At 29.5% G+C, this 7781-nt stretch overlaps 1 long non-coding RNA gene across 1 annotated transcript; it reads right to left on the bottom strand.

The window, feature by feature from the left end:
• Window positions 1-493: 493 nt before the first annotated feature.
• LOC108475893 (uncharacterized) lies at window positions 494-2238 on the bottom strand. Its single transcript, XR_001870040.2, has 2 exons — window positions 2182-2238; window positions 494-785 (listed from the first exon to the last, which is right to left on the bottom strand). It is a non-coding gene; the product is annotated as an uncharacterized LOC108475893 (long non-coding RNA).
• Window positions 2239-7781: the final 5543 nt, after the last annotated feature.

Genomic DNA, 7781 nt, shown 5'->3' with positions numbered 1-7781 from the left:
GTATAAAACACAATTCAGCACAATCATTCCTCACCTCTCATACACCAAAGAATTTAATAAACATTTAAAACTTATCAAATTCAAATATCCACAATACATTTATTATAAATTCGAACTCATGAGTCATATTTCCAATTCAAAAATAATCATACCTTACTGAACATGTATCGTAAATAAGCACATTTCATAAATTTCAACTAATTCAGTACTAACATATATTAAATTCAACTGATCATGCTTCATAATTACTAAATTCGAACCAAACTTGTATATATCAAAGACATGTTCACATATTTAATACATCCAATATTCAATTCCCTATATCCTTCACATTAATGCCATTTTCAAAATTAAATCATATTCTATTATATATCATTACACTTCATTTACCATTTGAATCCATACCAAAACGATCAACCAAAACAATCATTAAACACATTCATTGACTTACCACTTAGCAATCGAACCTATTAAGTTAATATACCATCCTCCATCATTCCAATTATACCACATTTCATATTTCCAAAATGAGTTAACCATTAAACCAATTTCCAAAACCAAACTCACCAAAACAATTTAATTAAGAACATGTAAAACCAAACTTAAGCATAATAAGCAAGCCATTTTCGCATGGCTTTAAATACATACTCATTCAAAATAATTAACTCCAAGACTAGCCTATACATGCCACATAAATGAGTCTCAAATTATTATTTACTGAGGTGATAACCGGATAGTTTGATGTTGTCTCCATCGACTTCCAACCCGAGCTGATCTCTGAAAATCTATAAACATAGGAATAACACACAGAATAAGCTTTGAGAGCTTAGTAAGCTATAAGCAAATAAATAACTCAATGACTAAAACAATACAATTACCAAACCAATTTATACTATCATAATCACGTTTAACTTCAAACTTATAATTTCATATAATACATATACTTCCATTTTGTCAAATATCCATACAACTAATAATAATATATCATTCAAATTCCCAAAGCCACAATATCAATAATTAGCCGGTTATACATAAACTCATATACATATATTCATGGATCATTTCATAATTATTCTTACTTCATATTATTTATATAAAATTTGCACGTAAGTCACAATATGATATCACTATACTAATTCTTTGGACAAATGTATTGTATCTATTATCAAGGTACATTCAATTTCAAAGCCATAGTACTATTGTATAATCGAATATATACACACCCATAAACATATATTTTTGAATCAAACTTTAATATCTTATACTTATACTTATCATGTAGCCGCATATTCATATGTCTAAACCAAAGTATCATACACTATTAAAATCATATTATCAATGCATAAAACTGAATCTTTAAACATATGTTTACATATACTCATGTATTAAACCTTAATACCACATAATTTCACTTAAATTATGGCCGAATATACATGGTCACAAATATATACATAATGAAGAATCATTTCATTAATATTCAATTATTTATTCATAAGGCCGAATACACATACAAATCTTACATATTTTTTTTCATTTCTATCATACATAATTTAACACAAATATTCAAGTACTTACTTGCCTTATCTCACATAGATAACAAGATAAATCATACCTGGCCTTTTAGCTCATTTTACTTTCTCAAACACAACTTATCCTTGCCCGATGAACCATTCAGATTTGAATAAGATACTTGGATAATCACATATATCATACAATGCCAACATCCCAGACGTGGTCTTACATGTTATCTCATATCGATGCCACTGTCCCAGACAGGGTCTTACTCGAATCAAATACGATGCCGATGTCCCAGACATGGTCTTACACGTAACCACACATGGTCTTACACGTAACCACATAGATCGATGCCAACGTCCCAGATGTGGTCTTACATATAACCACATAGATCAATGTCAACGTCCTAGACGTGGTCTTACACGAAAATAATTATATAGATGCCAACGTCCCAGACGTGGTCTTACTCGAAAACACATATCAGAATCCATGGTTCAAACGGGGCTTTTAGAAATCGTAACTTAATCAAATCAAGCTTGTACATGTAACTTTTAAATATATTCAAATTCAGCTTTCATTTATATATATATTTTTACACAATTCAATTCAGCATATAAATTCAATATTTATTCTAAGTTAACAACATTTATTTGCTTAAAAACTTACCTCAAGTCAGAGATGATTATTCCACGACCTTCTCTTATCCCTGGCTTATAATCGATCTATTTATTTAACAATTAAAACATAATAATAAATCAATATATATTCACTAGCTCAAATTTCAAATCAAGTTGAAAACCAAACCATCCTATCAGTTAATTACAATTAATAAAAACATCTTTATTACTCACAAATGGTCAACACAAACACAACCATTATCCTATTCGTTTAAATTTGGGCAACATGAATACAATAGGAATTTATATTTGTTCATGAAACTTAAAGTCACAAAGATTTACATATTTGGATAGCATTAAGATACTCTTTAATAAACAACATTAATACACAAAATCAAAAACATGACAATATAATTGAGTATTTAATATCAATTCAGACAGCATTCAATTTTGCATTCCAGCAGCTCAATTGACCCACTGAAACAAACTTTAATAATAATTAAAGTTAACTTATTATTACAACACATATTCATCACTAATAACACTCTTTGACAATTTAAACAACATTAATCGGCATTATTTTCACCTTTTTCTCCTGTTGTAATAAATAACCCATAAATTGCCCAAACAATATAAACATACGGTTATTGATTACTACTTAATCAACTCATTAACTAACATTTAAGACATAAATTCTGTAGCATTTACTTTGCTTTTATCCTCATTTAATAACTTTAATAACAGTTGCATTAACCCCTTTAACATTCAAATTTTTACACATAAACAACAACTAATAAATATTATTAATATAACACCTCAAAGGGCATTCGGTCATACATGTGCAGCATTAATTTGGTCTTTTTTTATCTGCCCAGCTACATTAATAACAGAATTAAACACTCTTTTTCTCAAGCTCCAGACATAATATATACATAATTATATATTCATTGACAACTTCAACCATTATAAACAAAATTTAAAATCACCCAGACTACAGTTATTGATATCTAAACAACAATTTACTGCTGCATTAATACACCAACAGCTGTTCATAAAACGGCATGAGTACATCCCTTTTTTTTTAAGTATCATTATTATCGAAATATTCAATATCACCTACCATGATTGAACGGTAATAACAAAGCAGCAACTAACAATAGTAATAGGGGGTACAATTCGGACAGCATCTAACAGTTTTTCCCAAATTTACAAACACAGAAAATAAAAGTTTAAGGAAAGCTTGCTAATATTTCCCAACACCGATTTTATCAATTCAAATTCTTGTTCCTTCCCTCACACATTCGGCCGAACTTAAATCAATAATTTAACCAAGATTCATCAATAAAAAGCTATAGGTAATTGAGAGTTTTGAAGAGTTACCCTGTTACTTCAAAATTTTAGCTTCTAAGCAAACAATTTCACGGTTTTCCCACTGCATGCAATCGGCCTCTTCCCTAGCTTCCATAATCTCCTTTTCTCACTTATTGTCGGTTGGAAAGAATGAAGAAAAGATAAACTCTAATGTGGCTTTGTTTTATTATATTTCATTTTAATAAGCCAATTACTAAATTAACCTTTGTAATTTAATATCAAAACCTTTTAATGGTGGTCCATTACCGTCCACTTACCTATATAGTAGCCAAATATCATTTTAAGGACTTATAAATTAATAGGCCATAGCAAATTAGTATTTTTAACAAATAGAATGTCACTTTTGCATTTTACGCGATTAAGTCCTTTTTATCAAATTAGACAACCAATCGGTAAAATTAATTCATGAAAATTTCACCCATGCATTCTAACATGCTGTAAACACATAAAATAATATATAAAAAAATTTACGACCTCAGATTTATGGTTTTGAAACCACTGTTCCGACTAGGGTCTAAACCGGGCTGTTACAACTCTCCCCCCTCAGGGATTTTTGTCCCCGAAAATTTTCCCAGGAAGTAGATCAATGATTTGTTCTCACCTAGCACATTTCAAATTCACACATGGTTTCGTATTTCATATCTCTTTAACCTTACAAGTAAGATGCTGATTTTTGCTCAATTTCTCTAATAACATTAATCTCACGGATCATTTTCTCATAAAGCTTGGTCCCAAAAAAAACAACGGAGTTCAGTAACTGCCACATATGATACCTCATATCGTGTCATTTTTTTCCAGGTAGTTAACAGTATTTCAGATAGCTCTATCTTTTTCAATAATAAGGATAATCCCGATACAAAGTTCATCAACACTCTATTTCTATAATCAACAAACTCAGAAATATCACATTTCATACTCATTAATCGATATCATAGCTCAGATTGTCGTGCATCTTGTAAATCCCATATGAATAGATAAACTGCTATTGAGAGTTTCTAGTAGCAGTTGCTGTATAACCGTAGAGTTTTCCAGTATACATATTCTTTATCAAATCTTCAAAAATAGAAATTATTATTCTTCCAGACTATCCCTCAAATCACACATGTACATTCAAAGTTTATTTCCAGTCCAATGGATAAATTCAAACACATATAACTCAATCATTTTTCATTTTTTTTCAATTAAGTAATTTAAGTCGTACTAAATTATTAAATCAATCATTGCAAAAAAATCTTTCCTTCTTGTTAAGAGGATAACCCAAATATATCATTATACAAAAGCCAAAACTATCAAATAGAAATCATAATGTCATAATAAGACTGACGTCTTACCCGTAACAATAGATAATATCCCAGCTATTATAAAGCATATGAACACAGAAGAAAATCAAATATGATTTGAACAGCAACCTATGTAGAAGCACAACTTTTATAATTCTAATAACGGTACTGTAATATTTTCAAATTTTAGAACAGAAATTATGATTATAATAGATATTGTCATTTTTGTTAAATAGATATATCTTATAAATAATCGCATAAATTCACAAGAAAACCATGATAGCGAAATTTCAACATTTGAAGCTACTCAGAATATCAGAAAATTTACAGCTCATATAGAATGATATTAGGCCCGATGATATCCCAAAAAATGTCCAAAAGGAACAATGTCACTTATAAATATTGAAATCCATAGTAACAGAAGCAATACAATCTTCACGTATATTCAACAGAACAATAGCCAGTAGAAACAGAATATTAGCCTTATACAGATTTTTACTGTCGACTTTCATATCCACACATTGGAATAAAATACCAGAGAAAGGCGAAGCAATGTCAAACATAACCCAAATAGATCAACGATACTTTCGTCTATTAGTATGTTTAGCTAATGTTCTCATATAATAAGGATTCCTTCTGAAATTAAACAATCACATATACTTTTGAGGATAATTGTACACATAGAATACCTAGAAGAAATTATAGTAATTTCTTTATTATAACCTCTACACTCAGCCATCAATACAATTCAAACATTATCCCCTAACTGACAGAAATAAATTCATAAAAGCTTCCAATTAATACTTTCTTTATATAACATACCTGAATAGGTCATTTGATCGGAGTTAACTTCTTCTGTAATAGTGACTTTACATAATCTGAATAGTCTTCAAAACTATCCAATATCTCTTTTAGTATTGTCTTCATTTTCTGATTCATTCACTTTTCTGACCACTTTATTAATCTTCCGAACATGAATTTCTGTAGCTTCACACTTGCGAGCTTATTCAGTCTAAATCTTACAGATTTCATTGTAACATTTTATTGCTGAGGGGGGTGAGGTAGTAAAGCCTCGAATTTAACTCACACACAATTCTTATATCACATACTATCACTAATAACTAGTTCTTTACTAATTTCACATTCTCAAAGCATTTAACAAACATTTGATTAAAATCTTCTTCTTTTTTAACACATAGTTCATATGCCAACTCAAATCACTAATTCACAATCAAAGCATTTCTTACAGTAATCATAGGCCACATATCACGACTTATATACTCATATAAGTATAACATTTATCAATAGCAGAATATCATGCACTCTGATTCATACCTTTATGAGTTTCAACTCATCACCAATATATTTTCACTCAAATGTTTGAGTATAACATTTTGTGCTATCGGAATTAGCTCGGTTGGAAAGCATATCTGTCTAGCTAAAAGAATTTCGTCAAAATTAAGAGATATCACACTATCACAGGTTAATTATGGCATGTATAGCTAGACTCTCACAAGCTACGTTAGTCCTAGAATCGACTAAACTGTAGTTCTGATACCAATCAAATGTAACACCCCCAACCCGTATCCGTTACCAGATTAGGGTTATGAGGCCTTACTGTATAAAACACAGTTCAGCACAATCATTCCTCACCTCTCATACACCAAATAATTTAATAAACATTTAAAACTTATCAAATTCAAATATCCACAATTCATTTATTATAAATTCAAACTCATGAGTCATATTTCCAATTCAGAAATAATCAGACCTTACTGAACATGTATCCTAAATAAGTACATTTCAAAAATTCCAACTAATTCAGTACTAACATATATTAAATCCAACTAATCATGTTTCATAATTACTAAATTCGAACCAAACTTGTATATATCAAAGACATGTTCACATATTTAATACATCCAATATTCAATTCCCTATATCCTTCCCATTAATGTCATTTTCATAATTAAATCATATTCTATTATATATCATTACACTTCATTTACCATTTGAATCCATACCAAAACGATCAACCAAAACAATCATTAAACACATTCATTGACTTTCCACTTAGCAATCGAACCTATTAAGTTAATATACCATCTTCCATCATTCCAATTATACCACATTTCATATTTCCAAAATGAGTTAACCATTAAACCGATTTCCAAAACCAAACTCACCAAAACAATTTAATTAATAACATGTAAAACCAAACTTAAGCATAATAAGCAAGCCATTTTCGCATGGCCTTAAATACATACTCATTCAAAATAATTAACTCCAAGACTAGCCTATACAGGCCACATAAACGAGTCTCAAAATATTATTTACTGAGGTGATAACCGGTAGTGTGATATTGTCTCCATCGACTTCCAACCTGAGCTGATCTCTGAAAATCTATGAACATAGGAATAACACACAGAATAAGCTTTGAGAGCTTAGTAGGCTATAAGCAAATAAATAACTCAATGACTATAACAATACAATTACCAAACCAATTTATACTATCATAATCACGTTTAACTTCAAACTTATAATTTCATATAATACATATACTTCCATTTTGCCAAATATCCATACAACTAATAATAATATATCATTCAAATTCCTAAACCCACAATATCAATAATTAACCGATTATACATAAACTCATATACATATATTCATGGATCATTTCATAATTATTCTTACTTCATATTATTTATATAAAATTTGCACGTAAGTCACAATATGATATCACTATACTAATCCTTTGGACGAATGTATTGTATCTATTATCAAGGTACATTCAATTTCAAAGCCATAGTACTATTGTATAATCAAATATATACACACCCATCAACATATATTCCTGAATCAAACTTCAATATCTTTTACTTATACTTATCATGTAGCCGCATATTCATATGTCTAAACCAAAGTATCATACACTATTAAAATCATATTATCAATACATAAAACTGAATCTTTAAACACTTGTCTACATATACTC

The sequence above is a fragment of the Gossypium arboreum genome, chromosome 3, assembly GCF_025698485.1.
Source record: "Gossypium arboreum isolate Shixiya-1 chromosome 3, ASM2569848v2, whole genome shotgun sequence".
Lineage (NCBI taxonomy): Eukaryota > Viridiplantae > Streptophyta > Magnoliopsida > Malvales > Malvaceae > Gossypium > Gossypium arboreum.
This window is presented reverse-complemented; position numbering and strand designations above follow the sequence as displayed.